At 42.8% G+C, this 13504-nt stretch overlaps 1 protein-coding gene across 5 annotated transcripts in view; it reads left to right on the forward strand.

Annotated features, from left to right (window-relative positions):
• The window catches only part of ADD2 (adducin 2), a 111223-nt gene that overhangs the window by 16719 nt on the left and 81000 nt on the right, over nt 1-13504 (forward strand). For 2 of the 5 annotated variants that reach the window (XM_067007437.1, XM_067007440.1), the window contains exon 2: nt 472-572. The exons of the other annotated variants lie outside the window; for them this stretch is intronic. The gene's annotated coding sequence lies outside the window, so the exon portion shown is untranslated. The remainder of the gene's footprint in view (nt 1-471; nt 573-13504) is intronic. 5 annotated transcript variants of the gene reach the window in all.

Below are 13504 nucleotides of genomic sequence, written 5' to 3' on the forward strand. Positions count from 1 at the left end.
CCAAACCTCACATGACCCTGTTATAGTTCCTGAGATATTTCCTCAAACCCACTTTTCTCTGCATTACATCATCCTCCCAGTTGCTCATGCCAAAAATCTTGGAATTGTCCTTGGTTTCTCTCTTTCCTTCACTTCCTTGTCTAATCCATCAGAAAATTCCATTGGTTCAATTCTCTAAAACATATCCCAAATCTTTCCACTTGGCTCCATAATAATAGTAGTAACTGGCATTTATTGAGTACATTCTACATGTCAGAGTATATTAATGATTGCTATAGACTGAATGTTTACATCTCCCCAATATTCATATGTTGAAACCCAATCCCTAATGTGATGGTGTTTGGAGGTGGGACCTTTAGGAGGTGATTAGGTCAAGTGGGCAGAGCCCTCATGAATGGAGATTAGTGCTCTTATAAAGTAGACCCCAGAGAGACTCTCAAGAGAGCTCTCTTGCCTCTTCTTCCATATTAGGGCACAGCAAGAAGACAGCCTTCTACGAACCAGGATGTGGGCCCTCATCAGACACTGAATCTGCCGGTGATGTGATCTTGGACTTCCCAGCTTCCAGAACTGTGAGGAATAAATTTCTGTTGTTTACAAGCCACCCAGCCTAGGGCATTTTGTTATAGCAGCGCAAGTAGACTAAGACAATGCTATACATTTATACTTATATGTATTTAAATCTAGTTATCATGACAACCCTATAAGGTAGATGGGATTATTAATTTCATTTTTTGAATGAGGAAAACTTATAACTAGGTAACCCTACATAGACCTGCAGTTTATGACTTTAAAAAACTTAATTCATTATTTTGGCTTATTTTTCTCCTTTGTTGTCAATGTAAGAGTCAATAGTGCTGTTGATATAATTAGATAATTAGGGGGACAGTGTCTTATTTTAAGGTGTCTGTGTCCTTGGTAAGCACAAATCACATTGCAAATGTCCACAGGCAAATGTCCAAAGTGTGTGTGTTACAGAATTTATAATCTCTTTGGCTTCCTCAAACCATTTTTGACAAGGCCTATTTTCATTTAAAACATTTTTGTCTGATAATTACAATATCATGATGTACCTTACAAAGACATTGTATCTTGTGTGTCCCTGTGAAAAGCAGGGATTCTTTCATTTCTTATGACAGCACTGCATTTTCTGTAACCTGTGGGATACATTGAGAAAATGGCCTTCAGGCTTCAAGATGTATTCTTTTCCTAAGCTTTCTGTGCATTGTTCAGTTTTGAGAGTATTGTGCTCTGTGTTGGTTATCACACTTACAATGTATTATGAAAAGTGGCTGGGGTTCAGGAAAAAACAAAGTACATGGTCAAATAGATGGAAAGTAGTTCAGATGAAGAAAGTCTGAAGGATCTTGGGTTGTTTAGATTGGGAGAGAGCAGGTGAAGTCACTATTTTCTCTGTTGTTTATTTTAAAGGAAATATTTAGTAAACTTGTTCATAAAATAACAACATATTTTATAATGTGAATAATTCATTTTGTAAGTGTGAGTTTCTTTTAAGGGTAGGAAAGGAAGACCCACATTCATTACCTATCAATTTCTATTATATCTTTCTCTAAAGAATCAATATGCCAAGGCAAACATTACCCCAAACATAAAATTGCATTCCTTTCTCTAGTTCAGTTCAAAGATATATCCTAGGAAGTAAGATTCTTATATACAAATGAACTCATCTGTCTTTATGTTTCTGAGTAACGTGTCAGATGTCACATACGTGAAACGTTGCCGCCGGAATTCCAGACTGTCGAGGTGGAAAGGCTGTAGAGATCTTCCAGTCCACCCTTCCCACCTCCCCCCACCCCCACCCCTGATGGTGTCGTAGGTTCAGGCAAATGGAGCTGAGAGAAGACAAGGCACTGACCCAGGGTGTAGCCGTCTGTAATAACTGCAAATCCGGGTTCCTGACAAGCTGCTCTTCAGGGCATTTCTTTCTAAATGTCACCTTCTCCCTTTTTTAATGGCAGAGTTTTCAAGAGGCTATTTGATTTCAAGGAAAAGAGACAGGAAAAATATAAATTCCTTTCAAGAATCTAAAATATGGTCGAGGAGATGGGTGGGGCTGAGGCAGGCTCTCTAGAGTCTAGGCCTCCATCTATCCTTAATTCTCAGCCCTGGATACAGGGGGGGAAATTACAGCTATTTAAACTTTGTTATAATGTTACAAAGTATATTAGTTTCTTAAGGCTGCTTTAACAAAAATACTACAAACTGGATACCTTGAAACAACAGAAATGTATTCTTTCATAGTTCTGGAGGGTGACATCTGAAATCAAGGTGTCAGCAGGGCGTGCTCCCTTTGAAGGCTCTAAGGGAAGAAGCCTTCCTTGCCTCTTCCTGCTTACTGCTGGTGGCCCACAATGCCTGGTGTTCCTTGGCTTTTGCAGCTGCATCACTCCCATCTCCGCCTCCACTGTCACATAGCCTTCTCCTCTGTGTCTGTGTGTCCCTTGTGCCTCTCCGTCCAAATCTCCTTTTCCTTATAACAACCCTGCCGCTGGATTCAGGGCCCATCCTTACCCCTATGACTTCATCTTAACTTTCTGCAAATACCCAATTTCTAAATAAGGTCACATAGTCACAGTATGTGGGGGAGGCACTCACTATTCAACCCAGCAAGCAAAGTTACGATGATTTTATGTTTTAACTTTCGCTAAGAATTTATACTTGTATGCCCTACAAAGACATGTTGTTTCCTTAGCCTTGGAGGGAGGGAGGGGGGAGAGAAGTGGGAGGAAGAAGGCACCTTGAACACTGTTTCCCAAAGTATATCTGGTAGAGCACTATTCTCAGGGAATGTAACATGAAACAAAATTTTCCATGGTCAAGAGCGTTTGGGGCACCCCGTATTTTATCCTCCTCTCAAAGCATCACCAGGCATCTAGGATATAAATGGTTGGGAAAAGTCCTGTTACAAGGACTTGGGTTTACCCTACCAATTCCAAAGTTTATTGGACAGGGAATTCTTTGTCTGTGCTAACGCGCTATATTGATTAAGTATTACCTCCAACTTCGTGAAATAGAAAACCAACTGCAGTAGCTTAGTCCAATAGGGGTTTATTTCCCTCACTTAGAAAGTTCAGAGTTCAGCAGCCCAGGGTTGGCTCAGTGGCTCATGGTATCATCAACATGCCAGGCTCCTTCTGTCTCTCTTCTGTGCCATGCTTCGTAGGTGGTATTCTTCCTCTTGAAAGTTTGCAGACCAGCTACTCCGTTTCCAATCTCCCAACTGTTGATGTTCCATCAGATGTTACAGAAAAACCCGACTGAACTTTTTGGTCAACCGAATAGCTTCTAGGCAGAGAGAAGGAGGAGGAAGTGCTGAGGGAGAAGGGATAGCATTTCTATCAGGAACTTACACTTGCCCAGAAATTCCCTGCTGATTTCTGCTCACACATTATTGACTAGGACTGTATCAAATGGTTGCTTCTAGCTTCAGGGAAGGCTGAGAAATGGAGGTTGAGGGGGCACACTGTACCTTGGATAAAATTGAAGTTCTGTTAGTAAGAAAGAAGGGGTGAATATCGCATGGGTAGCTGGCAGTGACTGCCACACACACAATTTCCCATGACATTAGTGACCAGGAGATCGCCCTTCTTAAACATTTGTCCCCACTGTCCTTCACAAGAGAATGCTTCCTACAGAATTTCAGGTTTTTCGCATCAGCCTTCAGATTTAGTCCTGCCAAACATTTTCACTTAGAACATCTCAAGCAGCTTAAGAGTGCCCGTACTTGTATGGCTCCTTGCTACACTAAGTGCCTTTTAAATTATTTAATGGCTTGATGTGTATTTGCACTCCTAAACGAATTTCATTTTCTTCAATGTGCTCTAATGGATTTTGGACCTTCCCTCTCTAACAACCCGAAATCCCTTAAATATATAGCTGCCATATTTAAAGTAATACACTTGGAATGCACTGTAGAAATATCACCAGTTCTTCTGGCCAACAATTAGAGCAGCAAAAAGACAGAGGCTTTCACTTTCTTAGAGGCAATAGATGCTGCCTTGTGGCCCAGGAAACCTCGTAGGTGGCAAAGGTCTTCAGTGATCGCCACTGTGGCCGCACATTCTAATCTCCAGGAGAGCTAAAGCACATGCCTCCAATTCCAGGTAGGGCCTACGATGACGGGCCTCCTGTAGGAGAAGGAGGCTTCTCCTTTACTTTGTGTGGTCAGGGAGAGCACAGGCAGGGGGAAGGAGGCATTACTGCAGCATAACCTAGCTTAGCCTGACGAATACAGCAAACAGTAATGTCGAAGATACAGAGACAAACAACAGGTTCCGAAAGAGGCTTCTTTTTGATCTCTGCGTCAGTTTGTGACATTTCTAATCTTACCTCTGTGGTTGAGTGAGGAGGAGGAAAGGACCCACATGATAAGGAAATCAGATCATCAAACCTGAGCACAGGAATATTCTTCACAAGTGAGGGCCTAGTGGCCTGGGGGGAAAACAATCACACAGATTATGCTATCTTCCATTTTCTGCTATGAATACAAGCTGTCTCCTTCGTTCTGGGTGGAGGTAACCAATATGGGATGTCAAAATACCTGTTTTTCCTATCAGCAAAAACATGTCACGATTTTTTTAAACTCATAAAAATTTTATGCCATTATGAATTTCTAAGAAAGCATAGGTCACACTGGCCTCATATCCAGTGTGATATGAAGGCAGAGGCTGAAAGGAGCAAATGCCCTTGTACCATTTTGGTGGTTGATCTGGTGTACAAAAATATTGAATTTCAAATTGTAATGCCCCTGAGTGCAAAGGAAACAATTTGTTTATCCTTGAGTAATGTTTCAGAGAGGTCAGTCAGTCTGAAATTGGAAGTGGTTCCAAGCCACCGACTCATAAAGAGATACTATCCCTGGAACATAAAACGTGTGTAGAAGGTATAAAAAAAAGGGTAATGTAGCAAAAGGCAGAATGAGTTTCTCTTGCCTGAGTGATTGTGCTGTGGCATGATGGGAGAGAAAGTGGCATGATGGGAGAGCACATGCCGTAGAGCTCTAGATTGTAATCTTGAGGTTTGGCTTCCTTGTTTGAATCTACTTCTGAATTCTTCATTCCTGGACCATTTGCTATGCCTTTGCTGCATCTTAGCACTTGGCCCAGTGCCTCATTTGGTCTTTAAAAGCTATGGGTAGAAGACACAGACCTACTAGAGAATGGACTTGAGGATATGGGGAGGGGGAAGGGTAAGCTGTGACGAAGTGAGAGAGTGGCATGGACATATATACACTACCAAATGTAAAATAGCTAGCTAGTGGGAAGCAGCTGCATAGCACAGGGAGATCAGCTCGGTGCTTTGTGACCACCTAGAGGGGTGGGATAGGGAGGGTGGGAGGGAGGGAGACGCAAGAGGGAAGAGATGTGGGAACATATGTATATGTATAACTGATTCACTTTGTTATAAAGCAGAAACTAACACACCACTGTAAAGCAATTATACTCCAATAAAGATGTTAAAAAATAAAATAAACTATCAGTATTCTATATTAAAAAAATATATATATATATATATATTTGGCTCGGATGCTAATCCAGAAGCCCCAGGCTGTGCTCAGTGGTGGGAAGCCCAGCCAGGGGGCAGTTGCTGTCTTGCAGGTAGGTGTGGATGAGACCTGAAACTCTGGGATTGCAGGCCAGGAGGGCTCAGTGGGTATTCGCAGGCTGGTAAATTACCAAATAAAGACTTGACCCCAGCTATGTTGACTCCTAGGCCAGTGATTTCTCATCTCACCCCCATCTGGGAGGCGGCAGAGTAAGAATGCCTGAATTAGAATCCTGACTGTCCCCACTTACTAGCAGTGTGACCTTGGACACATCTCTTCACTTCTCTTGCTCAGTTTCCTCATCTTGGTGGCACCTACTTCATGTAGGTTATTGTGAGGATTAAAAGAATGATTGCATGGTATTAGTGCCTGGCCCCACGCGCTGTTCCCTAAGTGTTAGCAGCTCTATTACTACTAATCCTTTTCATATTTGCATCATATTTAAGGCTCTAGAATGAGAAGGGAGCTGAGTAGTATGCTAGGTACTGAAATTGAAGAGACTCCTCAGAGAGACTTACCATGATGAATAATTCCACTCCCCACTGATGATGCTGGAAGGGCTTGGAGGAGAGGCCTGTTCATTCTACTCGAGAGATCAGAGAAAACTTCACAAGGGATTGACATTTGAACTGGGCCTCAGAATGCAAGTAGAATACTCCTGTTGGATTTGATTCCTTCTCGGAAGAATCCTTTTAAGCATAAAAGCTATTTTTTATTTATTGGGTGCTATTTTATAAGTGACAATCACTGTTGCAGACTCCCCAGCTCATTATTATTCGAGTTGTGTCAAGGGGATATTTATTATTCACAACTTTCCCCCCCAATTTACACAACCTATAGGTTTTAAAAATCGATTTTGTTTCACGGTGAATTTAGGTTAAAATAGTCCTTGTTTGGGCCATAGTCTACATGGAGAGATATTTGTGTAATATACCCAGTTAATCTGTCTCTCTATCAGCTATAGGGCTGCATTCATTTTATCTCCTCTTTGCAGGGTCTTTTGTTGTCCTTGGATACCCACCTGACATATGTCCCTGGGTATACACTCAGCAACTGATTAATCATAAAAATGATGACATTCCTTGGAGTAATTGACATTATAGAAAAACATCTGCTGTCTTTCTCAAGAGGGAGGGGTAGGCAATCTCTGGGTCGGCACAGACAGCTGCTTTCCCTGGCTGGGAGTGTTCTGAAGCAGTGGTCTGGCTGTAGAGGGGGATCTGGTCTCCAGCACATGGCACTTCCCTGCTTTGTGCTGGGATGTTAGAAACACCATGCTAACCTCGGAGATGGGGCCTGTGCCTCTGGAGGAGACCAGTCGCCCTTACATCTAAGTATAATTTCCATACTCCTGAGGGCTCCTCCCACAGTGGCAATCTGCTCTGTCTCTGGTCTGTATTTTGTGGCACTGTCTGGAAAAGGGGTGTGGGAATAATAAAGAAAACAAAACCAAACCTATAGCAAGGATGGGTTAGGGGCACATTACAGTTCACTTGAAATCTTACGTTCAGTTCTATTCAGATCCAAAGCTTGAAAGAAGAGAACCAGAGGGCACGTCCAGGTCACCACCACATCCTGTTTGATTTTTTAATTTCCTAAACAATCCCAAATGCACGTACTTTTCTCCATCTCCCCCATGCTCTGGTCCAGTCCCCATCATCTCCCCATCCTGTGTAAAACGCATTAGTGCTTCCTGTTATTCTTAGAAAAAAGGCAAAACTCCTCTCTGCTCCCATCTCACAGCACTTGCTCCGTTGCCCACTCAGTCCAGCTTCAGCCACACGGGAGTTCTTTCTGCTCCTTATACTCACCAAGTGCTTTCCAGCCTCAGGGCCTTTGCCCTAGCTGTTCCCTCTGCCTGAACTGCCCTTTCACGGGGTCTTCCTTGGCTAGTTCCTTCTTGTCATTTATAACTCATCCTAAGTATTGGCTCTTCCGAGGGCATTCTCTCTCTCAGTATATATGCATTTACATACATAATATACATACATATATTTACATCTGTACACACACATAATTTTTTAAAACTATTTGAGAGTGAACTGCAAACCTAATGCTTCCCAGCTACCTCTAAGTACTTCAGTGTGTGTTTCCTAAAAACAAAGACATTCTCTTATATAACCAAATACCATGATTGAAACCAGAAAAATTAACATCGGTACAATCCTATTACTGAATCTACAGACTCTTCAACTTTTGCCATTGTTCCACTGATATTCTCTTAGAGCAAAATAAAACAATTTTTTTCCTGGTCCAATTTTCCATCCAGGATCATTTCTCTTTGGGATCCTGCAGCCTGGAATAGTTCCACAGTCTTCCTTCATCTTTCGTAACCTTGACATCTTTTCAGGATCCAGGCCAGTTCTTTCACTGCATGTTCTTCAGTTTGGATCTGTCAGATGTGTTCTCATGATGAGGTTCAGACTGTACATTCTTGGCAGGACTAGCAGTGAGCTGCTGCTGTGTTCTCTGAGCACCCTGTCAGGTGGTACACACTGCCAGTCTTCTCTACTGTCACGTTACTATTCATCTCTTGTAATTATGAAGTACCTTGCGGGGATGCACTCTGAGACTGTGTAAACATCCTGTTTGTCATCATTGTTTTGCCCAATAGATTAGCATACAGTGATGCTTCTTGCTTGAAACAATTATTACCATGTTGGTTTCCAAATGGTGAATACACCAACCTCTTGCTTTGTTTGTTTGTTTAGAGCCCAGTTTCCTATTTTTCTCAAAATTTGTATTGCGATAAAATACAAGTAACATACCGTCTTAATCATTTTTAGGTGTACAGTTCAGGCATTGCCCTCTTTTAATTCTCTTCATTGCTCTTATCACTCTGAGTTTTTAAAATTTATCTTATTGAAGTATAGTTGATTTACAATGTTGTGTTAATTTCTGCTGTACAGCAAAGTGATTCAGTTATATATATATATTAATATACATATATACACATTCTTGTTCATATTCTTTTCCATTATGGTTTATCAGAGCATATTGAATATAGTTCCCTGTGCTGTACAGTGGGACCTGTCGTTTATCCATTCTGTATACACTGGTTTGCATCTGCTAATCCCAAACTCCCAATCCATCCCTCGCCAATGCCCTGCTCTGAGTTTTAAATAGGGTGTTATTTATTATCTATCTAGGATGTAAACTCCATGAAAACAGGATCCTTACTTGTCCTATAAACTAGTACATCTCCCCTCGTACCTGGAACACTGTCTGACACCCGGAAGGCTCTCAGTAAACATTGATTCATGAATGACTGATTGTAAACGGCTGAATGGAGAAATATGACCCAGCAGCATTTGGCTCCCACGTGTCACCCCCTCTGGCCTCTCCAGGCTCCTCGGCTCTGCTTTCTTTCTTTCTTTTTTTTTTTTTTTTTTTTTTGTGGTACGCGGGCCTCTCACCGTTGTGGCCTCTCCCGTTGCAGAGCACAGGCTCCGGACGCGCATGCTCAGTGGCCATGGCTCATGGACCCAGCCGCTCCGCGACATGTGGGATCTTCCCAGACCGGGGCACGAACCCGTGTTCCCCACATTGGCAGGCGGATTCTCAACCACTGCGCCACCAGGGAAGCCCTCGGCTCTGCTTTCATATTAGCTTTCCTTTGATTCCTCATACTGGCTGTGCTCTGGTCCACCACAGGGCCTTTGTACATGCTAATGCCCCAGCCTGGAATACTTTCTCCTCCCTGCTTCATTGTTGACTCTTATTCTTCCCTACAATGTCAGCACAAATGTCTCCTTCTTAGAGATGCTGTCCCTGACCTGCCTGACCTGCTTTACTAGGAGGCCAAATTCGCTAATGATAGGGATTCCCAGCACAGCGTGCCCCTCCTACACAGCAGCTGTCACGGATTCAGGTACAGTTGTTTCTGTGGTTACAGGTCAGTGCCTGTTTCCTGCACCAATCTCCACCTTCCATGCTTGCCAGGATGTTGCCTGGTTTTGCTCACCATTCTACCATCTACACGGCATTTGCTGAATGCTTATTTCCTCAGCTGGATCACGCAACATCTAACAACAGCGTTCGTCCCTTTTCTGCAAGAGTGTTCCATTTGGATGGAGTTGATTGAATGAGCAACTCGGCCAATTTAAATCTGCAGTGTTTGGTAGAAAATTCTTGTCAGTGTTCTTTTGATACTGTGAAATGTTCAACAGTGCTATTAAATTATTCCTTAGCCTTTACTTCTGTCAGATACTTACCCAGAGTTTTAAAATAGTCAAATGCATTTTGTTTGGAATGTTCAGTCCAAATACTTTCATTTTCAATGCTGAATGATTTGTAAGCATGTAATATTGTGACCCTAAATTGCCAAATGAAGCTCATTTGATTTATTAAAAATACCAGCATGATCTGCAAGCTGCGGTAGTCTTGTTACGTTTCAGAGGAATCTAGCTAAGTTTCTTATCAGAAAAATACACTCAGAATAATTTCTTGCTTCATGTGAAATGTTTAAACCACCTCTCTGCCTTAAACTTTGTTATGAAAAAACCAATATTCTGGAATTCACTCCCCAAGGTATTATGAGTAATTCTGAGAAGGGAATATTTAAAGACAATGTCTTCATTTTCTTGGCAAATTAAAACCTTGGTTTGAAAGGCATTGCCACCTTCTTAATAGCTTGTGCTTGTCTTTGCTGTGCACAGAGATGGCTTTAAATAAGCTACAGCCACAGCTTCCAGGAGGCCTTATTTCTGGGTTTTTAAAACTAGGTTCTTAAAAAAATAAACCTGACAAATCTTCCTAAATTTTACAAACTTATTTGCAATTTTACACACTTATTGAGAAGAAAAAACATTTCTCCTCTTCTTGTATCAATGTTAAGTTTTGAAGTGGGGATCCTCTCATAAATTACCCGGGTGATTGTAATGTGCAAAGCAGCAGCGTAAAGATAACCACAAGTTACCACCGTCAATGACACTGAACATTTTCTGTAGAGCAGAGATGCCTCATGTTCACATGTATCTCATGGTAATCCAACTCCCAGAGAGACAGGGTAAAAATACAGCCAATTATACTTTGCACTTACCCTTTTATGAGTCATACATACAATGTATATATTATACAATTGCACATACACATTACTGTGTTGGGTGATACATACAAAACCTTGCTCTCTTTTTATGGGTAATTATTTCACTTCATCTAAAAGAGTCAATATATGTAGAAATATTAGAAGTTAGAGAAGAACACCGAAAACTTAGTTTTGTCCTGTCAAGAGCTGGCTCCAAGCAGGTATAGCTGAGCTGCTTGTGGTGTTTCGTTCAGCCCAGTGCATGTATCCACTGGTGGTGTACCTGATGGCACATTTGCACGTGAGCAGACATGAATGGGCTTTACTTTCCAAAAAACTACCAACTCAGAAATAGAATTTTCCTATTCAAGGACATATTTTAGGCAGTTCTCAAATCTGCAGAAGGAAAAGAAGTCATGGAAAAGAAGAATTAACCCAAGGTATCGGTAGTCTCAGATGTACTTAAATTAGGAATATTAGAATGCATGGCTTATTATAGTTTTTCAAATAGTTTGAGAAGGTAGAATCAAATGCCTGTAGAACCCCTGTTGCATTTCTTTAGAATCTTCAGGGTTCTCAGAATACAGTTTGAAAACTTCTAAACCAGATCAACATCCTCATTTTATTGCTAATTAGAGGGATGTCAAAACTTGATCAATTGATTTGCCTGCAAGCCCATCGCTGCGTGGGGTGTGTGGTAGAGGAGCTGAGATAATGATCCTGCCCTCCAGACTTTAGGGTGGTTAGGACTGGTCTGAAGTGAGAGAGGAAGAGGCAGAGAGAAAGAAGAGAGAAAAGAGGAGAGAAGGTGAGGAGAATAGAGGAGACAAGAACGAACCAGATAATGTCAAAGGCGGACAATAAATAGTGGTTACCAAGTTAGAGCTGCAAATGATAGTTACTAGTTAGATTTTTACAAAATAGCCTTAATTTTTTAAAGAGCATTTTTAGGTTCACAGCAAAATTGAGCACAAGGTACAGAGATTTTCCTATTGACTCCCAGCCCAACATACATAGCCTCCCCCCTTGTCAACATGTCCAACCAGCATGGTACATTTGTGACAATCCATGAACCTACACTGACACATCATTAGCACCCAAAGCCCGTAGTTTACATCGAGGATCAGATTTACTAGTTAGAGTTTAAGTAAAGGTTCAGGTTGGAGGAGGGGCTTCCCCCAGCCCTGGAAAGAGGGGTAGGGCCCAGATTGTCACCACCCACAAAGATGTGGCACATACCTATTGTACCACAAGCTGGGGGCAGGTTGTTCCCCTGTGGGCCGTGGCTCCCTCCCACTTCTCCAATAACTAGTGGCACTTTGTACGCCAGTCCTAGTGTGAGGTGGCTGTCCTGATCCAAGGCAGGATGATACACCGTGAACCAGTCACGAAAGTGGATCTGTTCCTTCCCTCCTGGACAACTGCAAAGCCAGAACTGGATTGTTTTCTGTGTTGAGAATTGTGCTTCTTATAGGCTTATTATGCCTGGGGCTTGTGGAACCTATGACTTTCCCTAGAAGTTGGCTGATTAAACACTAACATCTAATGGAAATAAGCAGCCATTTTCTAAAATGGGGCCGTTGCCGAGTAACAGCACATATTCTTCCCTTCCTCCTATTACTGCTCCTACGCCCCACTGGCTGGGCTGGCTTCGCTGGCAGATAACCTCCTCCTGTGCCTTTTTCTTGCCTCCTCCAGCCCTGATAGATTTTTTAATAAATTTATTTTATTTATTTTTGGCTGCATTGGGTCTTTGTTGCATTGCGTGGGCTTCTCATTGCGGTGGCTTCTCTCGTTGTGGAGCACGGGCTCTAGGCACGTGGGCTTCAGTAGTTGTGGCTCACGGGCTCTAGAACGCAGGCTCAGCATTGTGGCGCACGGGCTTAGTTGCTCCGAGGCATGTGGGATCTTCCCGGACCAGGGCTCGAACCCGTGTCCCCTACATTCTCCCCTATGTCTTTCTCAGTATTTAAGGTTTACTGGAAGTTCCTTTGTATCCTAATTTGTAATGAATTTTTATAAATGCTCCATTAAGGTATAATACAAATATCTCTAAGACCTCCTGCCTGTTTTTAATACGCAATTTACCTTTTCTTTTAATACGCAATCAAAACAGTTCAAGCCCCTATTCTACAAACTGTGGGAAGGCCTGTGCCTTTCCCAGATTCCCCAAGACTTTTTGCGTGGAGGGGTGAGCATTTCTTTTTGTTTTGCTTTGTTTTTGTGTTACGCGGGCCTCTCACTGTTGTGGCCTCTCCCGCTGCGGAGCACAGGCTCCATACGCGGAGGCTCAGTGGCCACGGCTCACGGGCCCAGCCGCTCCGCGGCATGTGGGATCTTCCCGGACCGGGGCACGAACCCGCGTCCCCTGCATCGGCAGGCGAACTCTCAACCACTGCGCCACCAGGGAAGCCCGGGTGAGCATTTCTTGGTCCACCTCTTACTCCATGCTTTTGGTGCTTCTGACCATGACCTTACCCAGCAGGCTGTTGGTCATGACAGGCCCATTACATTGCAGTATCAAGTCACGCCATGATCTCAGTGGCTGAACCCAACAGAGGTTTCTCTCTTGCTCCTGCTGCATGTCCACTGAATTTTGGTGTGGAGACCTGTCCCATGTCTTCCTTACTCGGAGACTTAAGCTGGTGGAGTTGTCACCATTTGGAAATTGCTGGTAGCTGCAGCAGGAGGAAGGGTTCTAAAATACTTCTTTCCAGATGAACCCCTGTCCATATTTCATTGACCACAAAAAGACACGTGGCAAGACCAAACTGGAAGAGAGTGGGGAATTACCATCCTCTCCTATACCTGAAAGTAGAGAGGAAACAGATCCTGGTGAGTATCACACTTGAGAGCTTGCCTTCCAGAGGAGCTGCCCTCTTTGTTAATACATTCGCTCTCACCGAACCTGT

Source organism: Kogia breviceps, chromosome 11, assembly GCF_026419965.1.
Source record: "Kogia breviceps isolate mKogBre1 chromosome 11, mKogBre1 haplotype 1, whole genome shotgun sequence".
NCBI classification, from domain to species: domain Eukaryota; kingdom Metazoa; phylum Chordata; class Mammalia; order Artiodactyla; family Physeteridae; genus Kogia; species Kogia breviceps.